The 24,586-nt window shown below is 57.8% G+C and overlaps 1 long non-coding RNA gene across 2 annotated transcripts; it reads right to left on the bottom strand.

Annotated features, from left to right (window-relative positions):
- Positions 1–15,277: 15,277 nt before the first annotated feature.
- Positions 15,278–16,047, bottom strand: LOC136790960 (uncharacterized). 2 transcript variants are annotated; one of them, XR_010831955.1, is made up of 3 exons: positions 15,828–16,047; positions 15,617–15,668; positions 15,278–15,414 (listed from the first exon to the last, which is right to left on the bottom strand). It is a non-coding gene; the product is annotated as an uncharacterized lncRNA (long non-coding RNA). The 2 variants fall into 2 exon arrangements; XR_010831956.1 differs by having other exon boundaries at positions 15,617–15,671.
- Between the last annotated feature and the right edge of the window lie 8,539 nt (positions 16,048–24,586).

The raw sequence follows: 24,586 nt of genomic DNA on the forward strand, positions 1-24,586 counted from the left end.
CTTTAAACTAGGTAAGAAGGGGGACGGGGCTCAAACAAGGCTTGTTGGAGCTGTGCCGGGGGAAACAATGGCTAGGCCGGGGAAGAAGGCGATGGCCCAGCTGAAGTGCATCTACACTAATGCACGCAGCATGGGTAACAAACAGGAGGAGCTGGAAGCCATCGTGCAGCAGGCAGGCTACGACTTGGTTGCCATCACGGAGACGTGGTGGGACCGCTCCCATGACTGGAGTGCTGCAATGCCTGGCTATCGGCTCTTCAGGAGGGACAGGCAGCACAGAGGGGGTGGTGGCGTGGCTCTCTACGTTAGAGAATCTTTTGATGTTGTGGAACTCCAGGCTGGGAATGATAAGGTTGAATCCCTGTGGGTTAGGATCCGCGGGAAGGCCGGCAAGGCTAGCATCCTGGTCGGGGTCTGTTATAGACCGCCGAACCAGGATGAGGAGACGGATGAGGAGTTTTATAGGCAACTGACAGAAGTTGCAAAATCGTCGGCGCTTGTCCTCGTGGGGGACTTCAACTTCCCGGACATATCCTGGAAACACAACACGGCACAGAGAAAGTAGTCTAGGAGGTTTCTGGAGAGCGTGGGAGATAGCTTCCTGACACAGCTGGTCAGTGAACCTACCAGGGGTGGTGCCCCGCTAGACCTTCTCTTCACAAACAGAGAAGGACTGGTGGGAGATGTGGTGGTCGGAAGCTGTCTTGGGCAGAGTGACCACGAAATGGTAGAGTTCTCTATTCTTGGCGAGGCCAGGAAGGGGACCAGTAAAACTGCTGTATTGGACTTCCGGAGGGCTGACTTTGAGCTGCTCAGGACGCTGGTTGGCCGAGTCCCTTGGGAGGCGGTTCTGAAGGGCAGAGGAGTCCAGGAAGGCTGGGCGCTCCTCAAGAAGGAAATCGTGATGGCACAGGAGCAGTCCGTCCCCACGTGCCCAAAGACGAGCCGGCGTGGAAGAAGACCGGCCTGGCTCAACAGAGAGTTGCGGCTTGTGCTTAGCAGAAAAAAGAGGGTTTATAATCTTTGGAAAAAAGGGCGGGCCACTGAGGAGGACTACAAGGATGTAGCGAGGCTGTGCAGGGAGAAAATTAGAAAGGCCAAAGCTCATCTGGAGCTCAACCTGGCTACTGCCGTTAAAGACAACAAAAAATCCTTTTACAAATATATCAACACGAAACGGAGGACTAAGGAGAATCTCCATCCTTTACTGGATGCGAGGGGAAACCTAGTTACTAAGGATGAGGAAAAGGCTGAGGTGCTTAATGCTGCCTTTGCCTCAGTCTTTAGCGGCAATACCGGTTGTTCTCTGGATACCCAGTGCCCTGAGCTGGTGGAAGGGGATGGGGAGCAGGATGTGGCCTTCGCTACCCATGAGGAAATGGTTGGCGACCTGCTACGGAGCTTGGATGAGCGCAAGTCGATGGGGCCGGATGGGATGCACCCGAGGGTACTGAAAGAACTGGCGGAGGAGCTGGCCGAGCCGCTTTCCATCATTTATCGGCAGTCCTGGCTATCGGGGGAGGTCCCAGGTGACTGGCGGCTAGCCAATGTGACGCCCATCTATAAGAAGGGCCGCAGGGCAGACCCGGGGAACTATAGGCCTGTCAGTTTGACCTCAGTGCCAGGAAAGCTCATGGAGCAGATTATCTTGAGGGTCATCACGCGGCACTTGCAGGGCAAGCAGGCGATCAGGCCCAGTCAGCATGGGTTTATGAAAGGCAGGTCCTGCTTGACGAACCTGATCTCCTTCTATGACCAAGTGACGCGCTTGGTGGATGAGGGAAAGGCTGTGGATGTGGTTTACCTTGACCTCAGTAAGGCTTTTGACACCGTTCCCCACAACATTCTCCTCAAGAAACTGGCTGCTCGGGGCTTGGACTGGCGTACGCTTCGCTGGGTTAGAAACTGGCTGGATAGCCGGGCCCAGAGAGTTGTGGTGAATGGAGTCAAATCTGGTTGGAGGCTGGTCACTAGTGGTGTCCCCCAGGGCTCGGTACTGGGGCCGGTCCTCTTTAATATCTTTATTGATGATCTGGATGAGGGCGTCCAGTGCACCCTCAGTAAGTTTGCAGGTGACACCAAGCTAAGTGCGTGTGTCGATCTGCTCGAGGGCAGGAAGGCTCTGCAGGAGGATCTGGATAGGCTGGAGCGATGGGCTGAGGTCAACTGCATGAAGTTCAACAAGGCCAAGTGCCGGGTCCTGCACCTGGGGCGCAACAACCCCAAGCAGAGCTACAGGCTGGGAGATGAGTGGCTGGAAAGCTGCCTGGCCGAGAGGGACCTGGGAGTATTGGTTGATAGTCGGCTGAATATGAGCCAGCAGTGTGCTCAGGTGGCCAAGAAGACCAACAGCATCCTGGCCTGTATAAGAAGCAGTGTGGCCAGCAGGTCTAGGGAAGTGATTGTGCCCCTGTACTCGGCTCTGGTGAGGCCGCACCTTGAGTACTGTGTTCAGTTTTGGGCCCCTCGCTACAGGAAGGACACGGACGTGCTCGAGCGAGTCCAGAGAAGGGCGACCAAGCTGGTGAGGGGTCTGGAGAACAAGTCTTACGAGGAGCGGCTGAGGGAGCTGGGCTTGTTCAGCCTGGAGAAGAGGAGGCTCAGGGGCGACCTCATCGCTCTCTACAGTTACCTTAAAGGAGGCTGTAGAGAGGTGGGGGTTGGTCTGTTCTCCCGCGTGCCTGGTGACAGGACGAGGGGGAATGGGCGAAAGTTGCGACAGGGGAGTTTTAGGTTGGATGTTAGGAAGTACTTCTTTACCGAAAGGGTTATTAAGCATTGGAACGGGCTGCCCAGGGAGGTGGTGGAGTCACCATCCCTGGAGGTCTTTAAAAGACGTTTAGATGTAGAGCTTAGCGATATGGTTTAGTGGAGTACTTAGTGTTAGGTCGGAGGTTGGACTCGATGATCTTGAGGTCTCTTCCAACCTAGAAATCTGTGATACTGTGTGATACTCCTGACTTTGATAGCGCTGCTTTTCCTGGCCACGGCTGGGAGGTTCTGCTGAGTTTATGGCAGTTGCTTGACCGGTGGCTTATTGCTCTAGTTTTGCCTTTGCCTTTTTGGCCGTGGTTGACAATGCTGAAGGATTTCTCTGGAAAGGGTTGTGGTGGCGTGAGTCTTGGGGCACAACATCCTCGGTGTGCAAGTACCTTCACAGCTGCATTCCAGGGCTTCGGAAGTGTTGTTTCTGCCTGTTTATTTCCCGTGTTTATTTTTGTTTACTGTTTTATATTGTTGTTATTTTTATTTTGTTTATTTTTGTTCATTTTGTCTACTGTTTCTGTTTTGTTTGTTTGTTTATTTCCCATGCCATGCGCATTGGTATACAGGCAGTTTAGGGAAGCAGCAGGCGCAGTTGCCCCTAGGGGGACGCAAGAAGATTCCGGGTGGGGTATCGGAAACATTACCTTCTCTGAGGAGCCCTCGGACAATCCGATGGGATCCTTTTGATGCAGTGCCCTGACCGGTCCCGCTCCCTGTGCTTGCTACTTCCCTCTACCTCGATGTGCTTCTTGGGGCCTGAGTTCCAACTACTCTCCAGACCCTCATCCCTTTCCTGCCCGAGAGCCTCGAACCTATTACCCAGGGACACCGTGGGGGTTGGTGGCACCATGGGTGTTGGGGGCAGACGCCTCCTTCTGCTTTGAGCAGAGACGAGGGTCCGGCCCCTTTCCTCTCGCGGGCTGTCAAGCTCCCTGTCCTGCAGGTGACCAGCTGGCTCAGCTGCTACCCTTTGCAGGGACTTAGGAGGGGGCTGCTGGGCTTCAGTAGGGGTAGGTTCACACCTCCTACCCGTCTCCCTCAGAGACTCCCAGGAGCCCCTCAGGCTGCCGATTTCTCGCTGCAGCCCACCCATCTGCTCAAGCAGCTCCTTGAGCAGGGCACACCTGCACCCACGACAGCCCTCTCTTCCCTCAGGACCCAGGGGAGCCTCCAGATTCCGGAGCTCCCCACAGTCACCACTCTGGACTGCCACTTCACCTCCCAGGGGATCCAGCTGGGTGCCCACATGAGCCCAGAGAGGCCGTGTCCCCTCAGTTTGGGTTGCTGCCTCAGCCCGGCGGCTATGCCGGGTGCCCACCAGGGTGAATTATAAGTCATAAGAGGCAGAGTTCCCAAAGGAGAGGAGAGGAAGAGCAAGTGAAGTGGGAAAGAGAGGAGAGGATCCTCCCCGCACTCCTCCCTGCCCCGCTTGAACTGTCCCGCACAAACTGCCTGTGCTAACTGCCAAGCCGGTCCTGTTTGTGCGTCGTGTTCGCGGTGCTCCTGGCACTTTTTTTTAGCCCCTTTATGACTGGCCTGTGCCGCATCAAGGCATGAGGGAACGGTGTGATATGGCCCAGGGTGGACATTGACCACGAGAGGCACGTCCAATGTGAGTGTGATCCCCCCTTCATTTGCTTGCCCCCATCAGGACTTCCCCGCCCCTTTGGCACCCTGAGGTGGCCTCACCTAATGAGGATGGGGACAGCTAAGACTTTGCTCTCCCAGAGCCATCCTGCGCCTGCTTTCACTTCCCTGCTGGCGCTCCCAGGCCCTCGCAACAGTGCAAGAGCCCAAAGAGGGACATCAAAATGGTCCCATTGTTGGTAATAGAAGATGAAATATACAATATTGCTTAATATGTGTTACATTTGCGATGTACTGTTCCGGGGCTGCGCTTGGAAGACACAAAATATATGTGCAAAGATAGCATGAGGGAACGCACCAGTTCATGATGAGGAATAAGGAGGACTAAAAGAATGCCAAATTTGCAAGACATCTAGATAACTGGGGCCTCTCGGACCCCGAGAACTGGATCAAACCAACCTTGCGGTTTGGACTGAGACCAAGGGCTCAGAGAGCATGCGTAAGAAGAAAAGGTTAAAAGGTTCAACTCTGATGAAGACATCTTACTTCATCCTGACGACCACCCGGACGACCACCAGAGAGTGATACGCAAGCGCAGAAGGACTGATAAGATAATTAGCATACGAAGTGGGGCTAGGCGGAGCTAGGAAATGAGTATGCGTAGATGTGTTATGAAACTTAATGCATATGTAATATTTTAGGAGATAAAAGAGAACTGAGTGAACAAATCGGACGAGGTTAGATTTGGGCAGGCATGCCCCTAACTTCCGGCGCCTAATAAAGCACCTTCATATAATCACTTTGTGGATTATGTGTTTTCATGAATGCCAACACCATGAGCCCTGCGTAGGGGCTGCTCTCTGGAAGTCCCAGTCTGCTGAGGTGGGCGGCATGGTTAGAGGTACCATGTTCCTCATCCCGCAGCCCTGGTTCGTTGGCGCCATGGGGAGCCTCAGAGCCTTCCCAGACATCTGTGCTCATATCAGTGCAGCCCAGAACAGGTGGAGATTTAATAGGAATGGGTTTAATGGATTTAACAGGGGTAGGAAGAGGTAGTGACGGGGAGGCTTCCACGTTCCCTCGCAGCTTCTGTCCCTCGCAGCACAGGCAGCAGGGGATGTTTTCCATGGGACACCCGCTTTCCTGGTGCCCAGCCCTGGATCTTGAGGGTGGCGCTGAACGTGGAGCCCTGCGCGCTGCTGTTAGGGGACTGATGGCAGTGCCTGGGGTCCTCCCAGCGACCCTGCAGGCAAGCCCCATTGGTGGCACAGCTTCTTCTCACGGATGTGCATCTCCAGGAACTCCCGCACGTCCTCCGGCAGGAACAGGGCCTCCGCTGAGCAGAAGTAGGAGGGGGCAGGACGGGAGTGCAGCGGCGCGGGAGCTGTGCGGCGTGCCATCCTGTATGTGTACCTCCTGTGGGACTGCTGCACCGTGGTGGGGAGGGCTCCCAGCTGCATCTCTATGGACTTCCTCAGGGTGTGCATCCGCAGCAGCTTCCAGAAGCCCAGTCCTTGCTCCAGCCTTTTCATGGGACGAGGATCCACACCAGCGGGCAGGTTGCCGTCCTTGTCAGCTGCGTCAGAGCCTGTGGTGAGAGGCAAGCCAGCCTCGTGGTGCCTGGGAGCCATCTGGGCAAGCTCCTCGGCCTGTCTGAGAGGCCCAGCATCGCAGTGAAGTGTGGTTGCCCCATAGATTTTCAGTGTTGTCTGGGACATCGCTGCACGCTGGGGAGAGGGTCTCCTCCGCTTCCTGTTCCGCAGCACTGGCTGCCACCAGGATCTGACGGATGTTAGCTTGGCCGGGTGGAATGATCTGGCCGGGGCCCTGTGCTGGCTGGAGTCGCTGGCGTCCGAAGAGGAAGAGGAGCGTGGATAGCAGGAGGCTCTGGCCTGCCTGGCAAGGAGCCGCTGCTGCCTCTCCCTGACAGCCTGGCTGCAGCGTTCACAGTCGAGGTCGTAACACAGAAGCTGGCCTAAGGGTCTGCTGCCGATCCAGATCGGGCTGCTCCCGCAGCCGTGAGCGCGCGCCTCAGCATCTGCAAGAGATGGGGCACACGGAGCGCCGTGAGCAAGTGTCTGCTGGGACGGGCCCTGCGCCTGGCCCAGGTGGCCGGCTGGCCTCTGAAGGTGGGGCCCGGCTGCCCGCGGCTTGGATGTGGCCCAGCCCTGGGCGGCAGCGGGGCCCTAGGGGACCCCGGCGCCTGCAGGAGCCAGCGCCAGGGCCGAGGAGAGCTCTACCTGTTTCATGAACCTTGCTGCGCCTTCCCCTGCCTCGGCTCCCGTCACAGACCTGCTGGCAGAGAGCAGAACCCCAGTGAGCCTGGCCCCAGCTGAGCCCCCTGAGAGGCCTCGTGTCCCATCCCCCGGTGCAGTGGGACCCCCCCGAATCCCCAGCCCCCCTGCCCTGCCAGGCTTCCTGAGAAAGGCTGGCCTGGAGCCTCCCTCCTACCTGGTGGCGTTTGCCTGAAGTGCTGCGGCAGCAGCGCAGGGTGGCCCAGGCCACCAGGAGCAGGACGAGGCCGGGGCCGAGGCAGAGGCAGCCGTGAAGTGCCAGCCCCAGGGTATCCAGCATGCTGGGACCAGAGACGAGTGTCTGTGCCATCCTCTGGAGACGCTTCTCCGTGCGACACAGGCCTCGGTGGCTGCTGCCACCGGGGGATAAGGGCAGGAGTGAGACTGTGAGGTCACCGCCAGCTCTGTGACACCGCTGAGCGCATCAGAGAGCCCAGGCGGAGGGCGCAGACGCAGGACCAGAGAGGGGCACCCAGCAGGGCCAGGGGCTGGGGGCTCTGCAGGGAGCCCCTGGGCAGGAGGCTGGGGTAGGCCAGGCCCTGCTGGCTGGGGAGGGCCGTTCGTAGCTGTCAGGAGAGGGCAGTAAGACGGAGGGAGCAGTGCGTTTCACCGGCCTGAAGGTTCCAGGAGCCTCAAGGCACTAGTTTCAAACACTTCCTCAAAGTGAAGCACCTCTCTGCCTGGCAATACCTACTTGACTTGCCGAGGCGACCGGCTCCGGGGCAGACGCGTGCTGCAGCGGAGCGCGGGATCGGGACAGGCAGGGCTATTTTTCGGGCATCGAGCCTACGTGAGGGAGCCGCCAGGCACCGGCAGCCCTCGTGAGGGAGGCTGACGGGGCGTAGGCGGAGCCAGCAGCGTCAGCGACAGCGTCGGCGGCGGGCCTTTTAAATCGGGCACCACCGCCATTTCAGAGCCACTTGCCGAGGCGACCGGCTCCGGGGCAGACGTGAGCTGCAGCGGAGCGCAGGATCGGGACAGGCAGGGCTATTTTTCGGGCATCCAGCCTACGTGAGGGAGCCGCCAGGCACCGGCAGCCCTCGTGAGGGAGGCTGACGAGGCGTAGGCGGAGCCAGTAGCGTCAGCGACAGCTCCTCCCCCTGGCCGTTCAAAGGCAGCCCTCAGGGAGCGCGAGCGACCAGGAGCGCAGCGACCAGGGCCGGCAAACAGGGAGTGACGCGGTGGGAGTGACGCGGCAGTTAGCGAGGCAGTGAGCGCGGGCAGGGCGGGCAGGAAGGGCGGACGCTCACACCCGCCCATAGGGACAACTCCTCTAACGGCACTCTCCTGTCAGCTGGGCTACAATGGTCTCCACCAGGCACGGTGCTTTCTCTAGGAAGTCAGTACACACCCAGACCGACTGCCCGTCCAAACACGCGGCAGTTCAGGTCTCCGGATGCGGGGAGTGTCTGAGCCTCTTGCTGCCATCGGCGGGAGGCAGGGAGACTGCTTGCGTGAGGTGCGAGCAGGTGGACGACCTGGTCCGCATGGTGGCGGAGCTCAAGGAGGAGGTGCAGAGGTTGAGGGATATCAGGGAGTGCGAGCGGGAGATGGACTGGTGGAGCGACTCCCTGCAGGACCGGAGGGAGAGGGACCAGGGTGAGACGCCCCAAAGGGGGGTGGACCCCCTGCCCTGTCGCCATCGGGCAGAGGGAGGGGACCTGCGAGTTGAGGAGGAATGGAGACATGTCCCTGCTCGACCTCGCAGGAGATGCCCTCCCCTTCCGGCGCCGCCTTCCCAGGTGCCCTTGAACAATAGGTTTGAGGCCCTGGAGCTGGAGAGACCGGTGGGTGAGGATGAGGTAGGAAGCCTACCCAGGAGGATGCCTGAGGTGAGGAAGTTGACTCCACGCCTCAGGACTGCCTCCACCAAGAAAGAGAGAAGGGTGATTGTTGTGGGCGACTCCCTCCTCAGGGGAACGGAGGGCCCTATTTGTCGGCCTGACCCCACACATAGGGAAGTCTGCTGCCTCCCTGGGGCCAGGGTCAGAGACGTTACCAGGAAGCTTCCAAACCTGGTTCGCCCCTCTGACTATTACCCGTTTTTGATAGTCCAGGCTGGCAGTGACGATGTTGAAAAGAGAAGCCTCAAGGCTATCAAACAGGACTATAGGGGGCTGGGACAATTGGTGGAGGGAGCGGGAGTGCAGGTGGTGTTTTCGTCTATCCCTGCGGGGGAAGGGAGAGGCATGGAGAGGACACGGAAAGCTCGCGTGGTTAATAGGTGGCTCAGAGGCTGGTGCCAGCACAGAAATTTTGGGTTTTTTCACCATGGGGAGCTTTACTCGGCACCCGGCCTGATGGCCCCAGACGGGTCCCTATCTCCAAGGGGAAAACGGATCCTAGGCCAGGAGCTGGCGGGGCTCATAGAGAGCGCTTTAAACTAGGTAAGAAGGGGGACGGGGCTCAAACAAGGCTTGTTGGAGCTGTGCCGGGGGAAACAATGGCTAGGCCAGGGAAGAAGGCGATGGCCCAGCTGAAGTGCATCTACACTAATGCACGCAGCATGGGTAACAAACAGGAGGAGCTGGAAGCCATCGTGCAGCAGGCAGGCTACGACTTGGTTGCCATCACGGAGACGTGGTGGGACCGCTCCCATGACTGGAGTGCTGCAATGCCTGGCTATCGGCTCTTCAGGAGGGACAGGCAGCACAGAGGGGGTGGTGGCGTGGCTCTCTACGTTAGAGAATCTTTTGATGTTGTGGAACTCCAGGCTGGGAATGATAAGGTTGAATCCCTGTGGGTTAGGATCCGCGGGAAGGCCGGCAAGGCTAGCATCCTGGTCGGGGTCTGTTATAGACCGCCGAACCAGGATGAGGAGACGGATGAGGAGTTTTATAGGCAACTGACAGAAGTTGCAAAATCGTCGGCGCTTGTCCTCGTGGGGGACTTCAACTTCCCGGACATATCCTGGAAACACAACACGGCACAGAGAAAGTAGTCTAGGAGGTTTCTGGAGAGCGTGGGAGATAGCTTCCTGACACAGCTGGTCAGTGAACCTACCAGGGGTGGTGCCCCGCTAGACCTTCTCTTCACAAACAGAGAAGGACTGGTGGGAGATGTGGTGGTCGGAAGCTGTCTTGGGCAGAGTGACCACGAAATGGTAGAGTTCTCTATTCTTGGCGAGGCCAGGAAGGGGACCAGTAAAACTGCTGTATTGGACTTCCGGAGGGCTGACTTTGAGCTGCTCAGGACGCTGGTTGGCCGAGTCCCTTGGGAGGCGGTTCTGAAGGGCAGAGGAGTCCAGGAAGGCTGGGCGCTCCTCAAGAAGGAAATCGTGATGGCACAGGAGCAGTCCGTCCCCACGTGCCCAAAGACGAGCCGGCGTGGAAGAAGACCGGCCTGGCTCAACAGAGAGTTGCGGCTTGTGCTTAGCAGAAAAAAGAGGGTTTATAATCTTTGGAAAAAAGGGCGGGCCACTGAGGAGGACTACAAGGATGTAGCGAGGCTGTGCAGGGAGAAAATTAGAAAGGCCAAAGCTCATCTGGAGCTCAACCTGGCTACTGCCGTTAAAGACAACAAAAAATCCTTTTACAAATATATCAACACGAAACGGAGGACTAAGGAGAATCTCCATCCTTTACTGGATGCGAGGGGAAACCTAGTTACTAAGGATGAGGAAAAGGCTGAGGTGCTTAATGCTGCCTTTGCCTCAGTCTTTAGCGGCAATACCGGTTGTTCTCTGGATACCCAGTGCCCTGAGCTGGTGGAAGGGGATGGGGAGCAGGATGTGGCCTTCGCTACCCATGAGGAAATGGTTGGCGACCTGCTACGGAGCTTGGATGAGCGCAAGTCGATGGGGCCGGATGGGATGCACCCGAGGGTACTGAAAGAACTGGCGGAGGAGCTGGCCGAGCCGCTTTCCATCATTTATCGGCAGTCCTGGCTATCGGGGGAGGTCCCAGGTGACTGGCGGCTAGCCAATGTGACGCCCATCTATAAGAAGGGCCGCAGGGCAGACCCGGGGAACTATAGGCCTGTCAGTTTGACCTCAGTGCCAGGAAAGCTCATGGAGCAGATTATCTTGAGGGTCATCACGCGGCACTTGCAGGGCAAGCAGGCGATCAGGCCCAGTCAGCATGGGTTTATGAAAGGCAGGTCCTGCTTGACGAACCTGATCTCCTTCTATGACCAAGTGACGCGCTTGGTGGATGAGGGAAAGGCTGTGGATGTGGTTTACCTTGACCTCAGTAAGGCTTTTGACACCGTTCCCCACAACATTCTCCTCAAGAAACTGGCTGCTCGGGGCTTGGACTGGCGTACGCTTCGCTGGGTTAGAAACTGGCTGGATAGCCGGGCCCAGAGAGTTGTGGTGAATGGAGTCAAATCTGGTTGGAGGCTGGTCACTAGTGGTGTCCCCCAGGGCTCGGTACTGGGGCCGGTCCTCTTTAATATCTTTATTGATGATCTGGATGAGGGCGTCCAGTGCACCCTCAGTAAGTTTGCAGGTGACACCAAGCTAAGTGCGTGTGTCGATCTGCTCGAGGGCAGGAAGGCTCTGCAGGAGGATCTGGATAGGCTGGAGCGATGGGCTGAGGTCAACTGCATGAAGTTCAACAAGGCCAAGTGCCGGGTCCTGCACCTGGGGCGCAACAACCCCAAGCAGAGCTACAGGCTGGGAGATGAGTGGCTGGAAAGCTGCCTGGCCGAGAGGGACCTGGGAGTATTGGTTGATAGTCGGCTGAATATGAGCCAGCAGTGTGCTCAGGTGGCCAAGAAGACCAACAGCATCCTGGCCTGTATAAGAAGCAGTGTGGCCAGCAGGTCTAGGGAAGTGATTGTGCCCCTGTACTCGGCTCTGGTGAGGCCGCACCTTGAGTACTGTGTTCAGTTTTGGGCCCCTCGCTACAGGAAGGACACGGACGTGCTCGAGCGAGTCCAGAGAAGGGCGACCAAGCTGGTGAGGGGTCTGGAGAACAAGTCTTACGAGGAGCGGCTGAGGGAGCTGGGCTTGTTCAGCCTGGAGAAGAGGAGGCTCAGGGGCGACCTCATCGCTCTCTACAGTTACCTTAAAGGAGGCTGTAGAGAGGTGGGGGTTGGTCTGTTCTCCCGCGTGCCTGGTGACAGGACGAGGGGGAATGGGCGAAAGTTGCGACAGGGGAGTTTTAGGTTGGATGTTAGGAAGTACTTCTTTACCGAAAGGGTTATTAAGCATTGGAACGGGCTGCCCAGGGAGGTGGTGGAGTCACCATCCCTGGAGGTCTTTAAAAGACGTTTAGATGTAGAGCTTAGCGATATGGTTTAGTGGAGTACTTAGTGTTAGGTCGGAGGTTGGACTCGATGATCTTGAGGTCTCTTCCAACCTAGAAATCTGTGATACTGTGTGATACTCCTGACTTTGATAGCGCTGCTTTTCCTGGCCACGGCTGGGAGGTTCTGCTGAGTTTATGGCAGTTGCTTGACCGGTGGCTTATTGCTCTAGTTTTGCCTTTGCCTTTTTGGCCGTGGTTGACAATGCTGAAGGATTTCTCTGGAAAGGGTTGTGGTGGCGTGAGTCTTGGGGCACAACATCCTCGGTGTGCAAGTACCTTCACAGCTGCATTCCAGGGCTTCGGAAGTGTTGTTTCTGCCTGTTTATTTCCCGTGTTTATTTTTGTTTACTGTTTTATATTGTTGTTATTTTTATTTTGTTTATTTTTGTTCATTTTGTCTACTGTTTCTGTTTTGTTTGTTTGTTTATTTCCCATGCCATGCGCATTGGTATACAGGCAGTTTAGGGAAGCAGCAGGCGCAGTTGCCCCTAGGGGGACGCAAGAAGATTCCGGGTGGGGTATCGGAAACATTACCTTCTCTGAGGAGCCCTCGGACAATCCGATGGGATCCTTTTGATGCAGTGCCCTGACCGGTCCCGCTCCCTGTGCTTGCTACTTCCCTCTACCTCGATGTGCTTCTTGGGGCCTGAGTTCCAACTACTCTCCAGACCCTCATCCCTTTCCTGCCCGAGAGCCTCGAACCTATTACCCAGGGACACCGTGGGGGTTGGTGGCACCATGGGTGTTGGGGGCAGACGCCTCCTTCTGCTTTGAGCAGAGACGAGGGTCCGGCCCCTTTCCTCTCGCGGGCTGTCAAGCTCCCTGTCCTGCAGGTGACCAGCTGGCTCAGCTGCTACCCTTTGCAGGGACTTAGGAGGGGGCTGCTGGGCTTCAGTAGGGGTAGGTTCACACCTCCTACCCGTCTCCCTCAGAGACTCCCAGGAGCCCCTCAGGCTGCCGATTTCTCACTGCAGCCCACCCATCTGCTCAAGCAGCTCCTTGAGCAGGGCACACCTGCACCCACGACAGCCCTCTCTTCCCTCAGGACCCAGGGGAGCCTCCAGATTCCGGAGCTCCCCACAGTCACCACTCTGGACTGCCACTTCACCTCCCAGGGGATCCAGCTGGGTGCCCACATGAGCCCAGAGAGGCCGTGTCCCCTCAGTTTGGGTTGCTGCCTCAGCCCGGCGGCTATGCCGGGTGCCCACCAGGGTGAATTATAAGTCATAAGAGGCAGAGTTCCCAAAGGAGAGGAGAGGAAGAGCAAGTGAAGTGGGAAAGAGAGGAGAGGATCCTCCCCGCACTCCTCCCTGCCCCGCTTGAACTGTCCCGCACAAACTGCCTGTGCTAACTGCCAAGCCGGTCCTGTTTGTGCGTCGTGTTCGCGGTGCTCCTGGCACTTTTTTTTAGCCCCTTTATGACTGGCCTGTGCCGCATCAAGGCATGAGGGAACGGTGTGATATGGCCCAGGGTGGACATTGACCACGAGAGGCACGTCCAATGTGAGTGTGATCCCCCCTTCATTTGCTTGCCCCCATCAGGACTTCCCCGCCCCTTTGGCACCCTGAGGTGGCCTCACCTAATGAGGATGGGGACAGCTAAGACTTTGCTCTCCCAGAGCCATCCTGCGCCTGCTTTCACTTCCCTGCTGGCGCTCCCAGGCCCTCGCAACAGTGCAAGAGCCCAAAGAGGGACATCAAAATGGTCCCATTGTTGGTAATAGAAGATGAAATATACAATATTGCTTAATATGTGTTACATTTGCGATGTACTGTTCCGGGGCTGCGCTTGGAAGACACAAAATATATGTGCAAAGATAGCATGAGGGAACGCACCAGTTCATGATGAGGAATAAGGAGGACTAAAAGAATGCCAAATTTGCAAGACATCTAGATAACTGGGGCCTCTCGGACCCCGAGAACTGGATCAAACCAACCTTGCGGTTTGGACTGAGACCAAGGGCTCAGAGAGCATGCGTAAGAAGAAAAGGTTAAAAGGTTCAACTCTGATGAAGACATCTTACTTCATCCTGACGACCACCCGGACGACCACCAGAGAGTGATACGCAAGCGCAGAAGGACTGATAAGATAATTAGCATACGAAGTGGGGCTAGGCGGAGCTAGGAAATGAGTATGCGTAGATGTGTTATGAAACTTAATGCATATGTAATATTTTAGGAGATAAAAGAGAACTGAGTGAACAAATCGGACGAGGTTAGATTTGGGCAGGCATGCCCCTAACTTCCGGCGCCTAATAAAGCACCTTCATATAATCACTTTGTGGATTATGTGTTTTCATGAATGCCAACACCATGAGCCCTGCGTAGGGGCTGCTCTCTGGAAGTCCCAGTCTGCTGAGGTGGGCGGCATGGTTAGAGGTACCATGTTCCTCATCCCGCAGCCCTGGTTCGTTGGCGCCATGGGGAGCCTCAGAGCCTTCCCAGACATCTGTGCTCATATCAGTGCAGCCCAGAACAGGTGGAGATTTAATAGGAATGGGTTTAATGGATTTAACAGGGGTAGGAAGAGGTAGTGACGGGGAGGCTTCCACGTTCCCTCGCAGCTTCTGTCCCTCGCAGCACAGGCAGCAGGGGATGTTTTCCATGGGACACCCGCTTTCCTGGTGCCCAGCCCTGGATCTTGAGGGTGGCGCTGAACGTGGAGCCCTGCGCGCTGCTGTTAGGGGACTGATGGCAGTGCCTGGGGTCCTCCCAGCGACCCTGCAGGCAAGCCCCATTGGTGGCACAGCTTCTTCTCACGGATGTGCATCTCCAGGAACTCCCGCACGTCCTCCGGCAGGAACAGGGCCTCCGCTGAGCAGAAGTAGGAGGGGGCAGGACGGGAGTGCAGCGGCGCGGGAGCTGTGCGGCGTGCCATCCTGTATGTGTACCTCCTGTGGGACTGCTGCACCGTGGTGGGGAGGGCTCCCAGCTGCATCTCTATGGACTTCCTCAGGGTGTGCATCCGCAGCAGCTTCCAGAAGCCCAGTCCTTGCTCCAGCCTTTTCATGGGACGAGGATCCACACCAGCGGGCAGGTTGCCGTCCTTGTCAGCTGCGTCAGAGCCTGTGGTGAGAGGCAAGCCAGCCTCGTGGTGCCTGGGAGCCATCTGGGCAAGCTCCTCGGCCTGTCTGAGAGGCCCAGCATCGCAGTGAAGTGTGGTTGCCCCATAGATTTTCAGTGTTGTCTGGGACATCGCTGCACGCTGGGGAGAGGGTCTCCTCCGCTTCCTGTTCCGCAGCACTGGCTGCCACCAGGATCTGACGGATGTTAGCTTGGCCGGGTGGAATGATCTGGCCGGGGCCCTGTGCTGGCTGGAGTCGCTGGCGTCCGAAGAGGAAGAGGAGCGTGGATAGCAGGAGGCTCTGGCCTGCCTGGCAAGGAGCCGCTGCTGCCTCTCCCTGACAGCCTGGCTGCAGCGTTCACAGTCGAGGTCGTAACACAGAAGCTGGCCTAAGGGTCTGCTGCCGATCCAGATCGGGCTGCTCCCGCAGCCGTGAGCGCGCGCCTCAGCATCTGCAAGAGATGGGGCACACGGAGCGCCGTGAGCAAGTGTCTGCTGGGACGGGCCCTGCGCCTGGCCCAGGTGGCCGGCTGGCCTCTGAAGGTGGGGCCCGGCTGCCCGCGGCTTGGATGTGGCCCAGCCCTGGGCGGCAGCGGGGCCCTAGGGGACCCCGGCGCCTGCAGGAGCCAGCGCCAGGGCCGAGGAGAGCTCTACCTGTTTCATGAACCTTGCTGCGCCTTCCCCTGCCTCGGCTCCCGTCACAGACCTGCTGGCAGAGAGCAGAACCCCAGTGAGCCTGGCCCCAGCTGAGCCCCCCGAGAGGCCTCGTGTCCCATCCCCCGGTGCAGTGGGACCCCCCCGAATCCCCAGCCCCCCTGCCCTGCCAGGCTTCCTGAGAAAGGCTGGCCTGGAGCCTCCCTCCTACCTGGTGGCGTTTGCCTGAAGTGCTGCGGCAGCAGCGCAGGGTGGCCCAGGCCACCAGGAGCAGGACGAGGCCGGGGCCGAGGCAGAGGCAGCCGTGAAGTGCCAGCCCCAGGGTATCCAGCATGCTGGGACCAGAGACGAGTGTCTGTGCCATCCTCTGGAGACGCTTCTCCGTGCGACACAGGCCTCGGTGGCTGCTGCCACCGGGGGATAAGGGCAGGAGTGAGACTGTGAGGTCACCGCCAGCTCTGTGACACCGCTGAGCGCATCAGAGAGCCCAGGCGGAGGGCGCAGACGCAGGACCAGAGAGGGGCACCCAGCAGGGCCAGGGGCTGGGGGCTCTGCAGGGAGCCCCTGGGCAGGAGGCTGGGGTAGGCCAGGCCCTGCTGGCTGGGGAGGGCCGTTCGTAGCTGTCAGGAGAGGGCAGTAAGACGGAGGGAGCAGTGCGTTTCACCGGCCTGAAGGTTCCAGGAGCCTCAAGGCACTAGTTTCAAACACTTCCTCAAAGTGAAGCACCTCTCTGCCTGGCAATACCTACTTGACTTGCCGAGGCGACCGGCTCCGGGGCAGACGCGTGCTGCAGCGGAGCGCGGGATCGGGACAGGCAGGGCTATTTTTCGGGCATCGAGCCTACGTGAGGGAGCCGCCAGGCACCGGCAGCCCTCGTGAGGGAGGCTGACGGGGCGTAGGCGGAGCCAGCAGCGTCAGCGACAGCGTCGGCGGCGGGCCTTTTAAATTGGGCACCACCGCCATTTCAGAGCCACTTGCCGAGGCGACCGGCTCCGGGGCAGACGTGAGCTGCAGCGGAGCGCAGGATCGGGACAGGCAGGGCTATTTTTCGGGCATCCAGCCTACGTGAGGGAGCCGCCAGGCACCGGCAGCCCTCGTGAGGGAGGCTGACGAGGCGTAGGCGGAGCCAGTAGCGTCAGCGACAGCTCCTCCCCCTGGCCGTTCAAAGGCAGCCCTCAGGGAGCGCGAGCGACCAGGAGCGCAGCGACCAGGGCCGGCAAACAGGGAGTGACGCGGTGGGAGTGACGCGGCAGTTAGCGAGGCAGTGAGCGCGGGCAGGGCGGGCAGGAAGGGCAGACGCTCACACCCGCCCATAGGGACAACTCCTCTAACGGCACTCTCCTGTCAGCTGGGCTACAATGGTCTCCACCAGGCACGGTGCTTTCTCTAGGAAGTCAGTACACACCCAGACCGACTGCCCGTCCAAACACGCGGCAGTTCAGGTCTCCGGATGCGGGGAGTGTCTGAGCCTCTTGCTGCCATCGGCGGGAGGCAGGGAGACTGCTTGCGTGAGGTGCGAGCAGGTGGACGACCTGGTCCGCATGGTGGCGGAGCTCAAGGAGGAGGTGCAGAGGTTGAGGGATATCAGGGAGTGCGAGCGGGAGATGGACTGGTGGAGCGACTCCCTGCAGGACCGGAGGGAGAGGGACCAGGGTGAGACGCCCCAAAGGGGGGTGGACCCCCTGCCCTGTCGCCATCGGGCAGAGGGAGGGGACCTGCGAGTTGAGGAGGAATGGAGACATGTCCCTGCTCGACCTCGCAGGAGATGCCCTCCCCTTCCGGCGCCGCCTTCCCAGGTGCCCTTGAACAATAGGTTTGAGGCCCTGGAGCTGGAGAGACCGGTGGGTGAGGATGAGGTAGGAAGCCTACCCAGGAGGATGCCTGAGGTGAGGAAGTTGACTCCACGCCTCAGGACTGCCTCCACCAAGAAAGAGAGAAGGGTGATTGTTGTGGGCGACTCCCTCCTCAGGGGAACGGAGGGCCCTATTTGTCGGCCTGACCCCACACATAGGGAAGTCTGCTGCCTCCCTGGGGCCAGGGTCAGAGACGTTACCAGGAAGCTTCCAAACCTGGTTCGCCCCTCTGACTATTACCCGTTTTTGATAGTCCAGGCTGGCAGTGACGATGTTGAAAAGAGAAGCCTCAAGGCTATCAAACAGGACTATAGGGGGCTGGGACAATTGGTGGAGGGAGCGGGAGTGCAGGTGGTGTTTTCGTCTATCCCTGCGGGGGAAGGGAGAGGCATGGAGAGGACACGGAAAGCTCGCGTGGTTAATAGGTGGCTCAGAGGCTGGTGCCAGCACAGAAATTTTGGGTTTTTTCACCATGGGGAGCTTTACTCGGCACCCGGCCTGATGGCCCCAGACGGGTCCCTATCTCCAAGGGGAAAACGGATCCTAGGCCAGGAGCTGGCGGGGCTCATAGAGAGCGCTTTAAACTAGGTAAGAAGGGGGACGGGGCTCAAACAAGGCTTGTTGGAGCTGTGCCGGGGGAAACAATGGCTAGGCCGGGGAAGAAGGCGATGGCCCAGCTGAAGTGCATCTACACTAATGCACGCAGCATGGGTAACAAACAGGAGGAGCTGGAAGCCATCGTGCAGCAGGCAGGCTACGACTTGGTTGCCATCACGGAGACGTGGTGGGACCGCTCCCATGACTGGAGTGCTGCAATGCCTGGCTATCGGCTCTTCAGGAGGGACAGGCAGCACAGAGGGGGTGGTGGCGTGGCTCTCTACGTTAGAGAATCTTTTGATGTTGTGGAACTCCAGGCTGGGAATGATAAGGTTGAATCCCTGTGGGTTAGGATCCGCGGGAAGGCCGGCAAGGCTAGCATCCTGGTCGGGGTCTGTTATAGACCGCCGAACCAGGATGAGGAGACGGATGAGGAGTTTTATAGGCAACTGACAGAAGTTGCAAAATCGTCGGCGCTTGTCCTCGTGGGGGACTTCAACTTCCCGGACATATCCTGGAAACACAACACGGCACAGAGAAAGTAGTCTAGGAGGTTTCTGGAGAGCGTGGGAGATAGCTTCCTGACACAGCTGGTCAGTGAACCTACCAGGGGTGGTGCCCCGCTAGACCTTCTCTTCACAAACAGAGAAGGACTGGTGGGAGATGTGGTGGTCGGAAGCTGTCTTGGGCAGAGTGACCACGAAATGGTAGAGTTCTCTATTCTTGGCGAGGCCAGGAAGGGGACCAGTAAAACTGCTGTATTGGACTTCCGGAGGGCTGACTTTGAGCTGCTCAGGACGCTGGTTGGCCGAGTCCCTTGGGAGGCGGTTCTGAAGGGCAGAGGAGTCCAGGAAGGCTGGGCGCTCCTCAAGAAGGAAATCGTGATGGCACAGGAGCAGTCCGTCCCCACGTGCCCAAAGACGAGCCGGCGTGGAAGAAGACCGGCCTGGCTCAACAGAGAGTTGCGGCTTGTGCTTAGCAGAAAAAAGAGGGTTTATAATCTTTGGAAAAAAGGGCGGGCCACTGAGGAGGACTACAAGGATGTAGCGAGGCTGTGCAGGGAGAAAATTAGAAAGGCCAAAGCTCATCTGGAGCTCAACCTGGCTACTGCCGTTAAAGACAACAAAAAATCCTTTTACAAATATATCAACACGAAACGGAGGACTAAGGAGAATCTCCATCCTTTACTGGATGCGAGGGGAAACCTAGTTACTAAGGATGAGGAAAAGGCTGAGGTGCTTAATGCTGCCTTTGCCTCAGTCTTTAGCGGCAATACCGGTTGTTCTCTGGATACCCAGTGCCCTGAGCTGGTGGAAGGGGATGGGGAGCAGGATGTGGCCTTCGCTACCCATGAGGAAATGGTTGGCGACCTGCTACGGAGCTTGGATGAGCGCAAGTCGATGGGGCCGGATGGGATGCACCCGAGGGTACTGAAAGAACTGGCGGAGGAGCTGGCCGAGCCGCTTTCCATCATTTATCGGCAGTCCTGGCTATCGGGGGAGGTCCCAGGTGACTGGCGGCTAGCCAATGTGACGCCCATCTATAAGAAGGGCCGCAGGGCAGACCCGGGGAACTATAGGCCTGTCAGTTTGACCTCAGTGCCAGGAAAGCTCATGGAGCAGATTATCTTGAGGGTCATCACGCGGCACTTGCAGGGCAAGCAGGCGATCAGGCCCAGTCAGCATGGGTTTATGAAAGGCAGGTCCTGCTTGACGAACCTGATCTCCTTCTATGACCAAGTGACGCGCTTGGTGGATGAGGGAAAGGCTGTGGATGTGGTTTACCTTGACCTCAGTAAGGCTTTTGACACCGTTCCCCACAACATTCTCCTCAAGAAACTGGCTGCTCGGGGCTTGGACTGGCGTACGCTTCGCTGGGTTAGAAACTGGCTGGATAGCCGGGCCCAGAGAGTTGTGGTGAATGGAGTCAAATCTGGTTGGAGGCTGGTCACTAGTGGTGTCCCCCAGGGCTCGGTACTGGGGCCGGTCCTCTTTAATATCTTTATTGATGATCTGGATGAGGGCGTCCAGTGCACCCTCAGTAAGTTTGCAGGTGACACCAAGCTAAGTGCGTGTGTCGATCTGCTCGAGGGCAGGAAGGCTCTGCAGGAGGATCTGGATAGGCTGGAGCGATGGGCTGAGGTCAACTGCATGAAGTTCAACAAGGCCAAGTGCCGGGTCCTGCACCTGGGGCGCAACAACCCCAAGCAGAGCTACAGGCTGGGAGATGAGTGGCTGGAAAGCTGCCTGGCCGAGAGGGACCTGGGAGTATTGGTTGATAGTCGGCTGGATATGAGCCAGCAGTGTGCTCAGGTGGCCAAGAAGACCAACAGCATCCTGGCCTGTATAAGAAGCAGTGTGGCCAGCAGGTCTAGGGAAGTGATTGTGCCCCTGTACTCGGCTCTGGTGAGGCCGCACCTTGAGTACTGTGTTCAGTTTTGGGCCCCTCGCTACAGGAAGGACACGGACGTGCTCGAGCGAGTCCAGAGAAGGGCGACCAAGCTGGTGAGGGGTCTGGAGAACAAGTCTTACGAGGAGCGGCTGAGGGAGCTGGGCTTGTTCAGCCTGGAGAAGAGGAGGCTCAGGGGCGACCTCATCGCTCTCTACAGTTACCTTAAAGGAGGCTGTAGAGAGGTGGGGGTTGGTCTGTTCTCCCGCGTGCCTGGTGACAGGACGAGGGGGAATGGGCGAAAGTTGCGACAGGGGAGTTTTAGGTTGGATGTTAGGAAGTACTTCTTTACCGAAAGGGTTATTAAGCATTGGAACGGGCTGCCCAGGGAGGTGGTGGAGTCACCATCCCTGGAGGTCTTTAAAAGACGTTTAGATGTAGAGCTTAGCGATATGGTTTAGTGGAGTACTTAGTGTTAGGTCGGAGGTTGGACTCGATGATCTTGAGGTCTCTTCCAACCTAGAAATCTGTGATACTGTGTGATACTCCTGACTTTGATAGCGCTGCTTTTCCTGGCCACGGCTGGGAGGTTCTGCTGAGTTTATGGCAGTTGCTTGACCGGTGGCTTATTGCTCTAGTTTTGCCTTTGCCTTTTTGGCCGTGGTTGACAATGCTGAAGGATTTCTCTGGAAAGGGTTGTGGTGGCGTGAGTCTTGGGGCACAACATCCTCGGTGTGCAAGTACCTTCACAGCTGCATTCCAGGGCTTCGGAAGTGTTGTTTCTGCCTGTTTATTTCCCGTGTTTATTTTTGTTTACTGTTTTATATTGTTGTTATTTTTATTTTGTTTATTTTTGTTCATTTTGTCTACTGTTTCTGTTTTGTTTGTTTGTTTATTTCCCATGCCATGCGCATTGGTATACAGGCAGTTTAGGGAAGCAGCAGGCGCAGTTGCCCCTAGGGGGACGCAAGAAGATTCCGGGTGGGGTATCGGAAACATTACCTTCTCTGAGGAGCCCTCGGACAATCCGATGGGATCCTTTTGATGCAGTGCCCTGACCGGTCCCGCTCCCTGTGCTTGCTACTTCCCTCTACCTCGATGTGCTTCTTGGGGCCTGAGTTCCAACTACTCTCCAGACCCTCATCCCTTTCCTGCCCGAGAGCCTCGAACCTATTACCCAGGGACACCGTGGGGGTTGGTGGCACCATGGGTGTTGGGGGCAGACGCCTCCTTCTGCTTTGAGCAGAGACGAGGGTCCGGCCCCTTTCCTCTCGCGGGCTGTCAAGCTCCCTGTCCTGCAGGTGACCAGCTGGCTCAGCTGCTACCCTTTGCAGGGACTTAGGAGGGGGCTGCTGGGCTTCAGTAGGGGTAGGTTCACACCTCCTACCCGTCTCCCTCAGAGACTCCCAGGAGCCCCTCAGGCTGCCGATTTCTCGCTGCAGCCCACCCATCTGCTCAAGCAGCTCCTTGAGCAGGGCACACCTGCACCCACGACAGCCCTCTCTTCCCTCAGGACCCAGGGGAGCCTCCAGATTCCGGAGCTCCCCACAGTCACCACTCTGGACTGCCACTTCACCTCCCAGGGGATCCAGCTGGGTGCCCACATGAGCCCAGAGAGGCCGTGTCCCCTCAGTTTGGGTTGCTGCCTCAGCCCGGCGGCTATGCCGGGTGCCCACCAGGGTGAATTATAAGTCATAAGAGGCAGAGTTCCCAAAGGAGAGGAGAGGAAGAGCAAGTGAAGTGGGAAAGAGAGGAGAGGATCCTCCCCGCACTCCTCCCTGCCCCGCTTGAACTGTCCCGCACAAACTGCCTGTGCTAACTGCCAAGCCGGTCCTGTTTGTGCGTCGTGTTCGCGGTGCTCCTGGCACTTTTTTTTAGCCCCTTTATGACTGGCCTGTGCCGCATCAAGGCATGAGGGAACGGTGTGATATGGCCCAGGGTGGACATTGACCACGAGAGGCACGTCCAATGTGAGTGTGATCCCCCCTTCATTTGCTTGCCCCCATCAGGACTTCCCCGCCCCTTTGGCACCCTGAGGTGGCCTCACCTAATGAGGATGGGGACAGCTAAGACTTTGCTCTCCCAGAGCCATCCTGCGCCTGCTTTCACTTCCCTGCTGGCGCTCCCAGGCCCTCGCAACAGTGCAAGAGCCCAAAGAGGGACATCAAAATGGTCCCATTGTTGGTAATAGAAGATGAAATATACAATATTGCTTAATATGTGTTACATTTGCGATGTACTGTTCCGGGGCTGCGCTTGGAAGACACAAAATATATGTGCAAAGATAGCATGAGGGAACGCACCAGTTCATGATGAGGAATAAGGAGGACTAAAAGAATGCCAAATTTGCAAGACATCTAGATAACTGGGGCCTCTCGGACCCCGAGAACTGGATCAAACCAACCTTGCGGTTTGGACTGAGACCAAGGGCTCAGAGAGCATGCGTAAGAAGAAAAGGTTAAAAGGTTCAACTCTGATGAAGACATCTTACTTCATCCTGACGACCACCCGGACGACCACCAGAGAGTGATACGCAAGCGCAGAAGGACTGATAAGATAATTAGCATACGAAGTGGGGCTAGGCGGAGCTAGGAAATGAGTATGAGTAGATGTGTTATGAAACTTAATGCATATGTAATATTTTAGGAGATAAAAGAGAACTGAGTGAACAAATCGGACGAGGTTAGATTTGGGCAGGCATGCCCCTAACTTCCGGCGCCTAATAAAGCACCTTCATATAATCACTTTGTGGATTATGTGTTTTCATGAATGCCAACACCATGAGCCCTGCGTAGGGGCTGCTCTCTGGAAGTCCCAGTCTGCTGAGGTGGGCGGCATGGTTAGAGGTACCATGTTCCTCATCCCGCAGCCCTGGTTCGTTGGCGCCATGGGGAGCCTCAGAGCCTTCCCAGACATCTGTGCTCATATCAGTGCAGCCCAGAACAGGTGGAGATTTAATAGGAATGGGTTTAATGGATTTAACAGGGGTAGGAAGAGGTAGTGACGGGGAGGCTTCCACGTTCCCTCGCAGCTTCTGTCCCTCGCAGCACAGGCAGCAGGGGATGTTTTCCATGGGACACCCGCTTTCCTGGTGCCCAGCCCTGGATCTTGAGGGTGGCGCTGAACGTGGAGCCCTGCGCGCTGCTGTTAGGGGACTGATGGCAGTGCCTGGGGTCCTCCCAGCGACCCTGCAGGCAAGCCCCATTGGTGGCACAGCTTCTTCTCACGGATGTGCATCTCCAGGAACTCCCGCACGTCCTCCGGCAGGAACAGGGCCTCCGCTGAGCAGAAGTAGGAGGGGGCAGGACGGGAGTGCAGCGGCGCGGGAGCTGTGCGGCGTGCCATCCTGTATGTGTACCTCCTGTGGGACTGCTGCACCGTGGTGGGGAGGGCTCCCAGCTGCATCTCTATGGACTTCCTCAGGGTGTGCATCCGCAGCAGCTTCCAGAAGCCCAGTCCTTGCTCCAGCCTTTTCATGGGACGAGGATCCACACCAGCGGGCAGGTTGCCGTCCTTGTCAGCTGCGTCAGAGCCTGTGGTGAGAGGCAAGCCAGCCTCGTGGTGCCTGGGAGCCATCTGGGCAAGCTCCTCGGCCTGTCTGAGAGGCCCAGCATCGCAGTGAAGTGTGGTTGCCCCATAGATTTTCAGTGTTGTCTGGGACATCGCTGCACGCTGGGGAGAGGGTCTCCTCCGCTTCCTGTTCCGCAGCACTGGCTGCCACCAGGATCTGACGGATGTTAGCTTGGCCGGGTGGAATGATCTGGCCGGGGCCCTGTGCTGGCTGGAGTCGCTGGCGTCCGAAGAGGAAGAGGAGCGTGGATAGCAGGAGGCTCTGGCCTGCCTGGCAAGGAGCCGCTGCTGCCTCTCCCTGACAGCCTGGCTGCAGCGTTCACAGTCGAGGTCGTAACACAGAAGCTGGCCTAAGGGTCTGCTGCCGATCCAGATCGGGCTGCTCCCGCAGCCGTGAGCGCGCGCCTCAGCATCTGCAAGAGATGGGGCACACGGAGCGCCGTGAGCAAGTGTCTGCTGGGACGGGCCCTGCGCCTGGCCCAGGTGGCCGGCTGGCCTCTGAAGGTGGGGCCCGGCTGCCCGCGGCTTGGATGTGGCCCAGCCCTGGGCGGCAGCGGGGCCC

This window comes from Anser cygnoides, chromosome 5 (genome assembly GCF_040182565.1).
Source record: "Anser cygnoides isolate HZ-2024a breed goose chromosome 5, Taihu_goose_T2T_genome, whole genome shotgun sequence".
Classification (NCBI taxonomy): domain Eukaryota; kingdom Metazoa; phylum Chordata; class Aves; order Anseriformes; family Anatidae; genus Anser; species Anser cygnoides.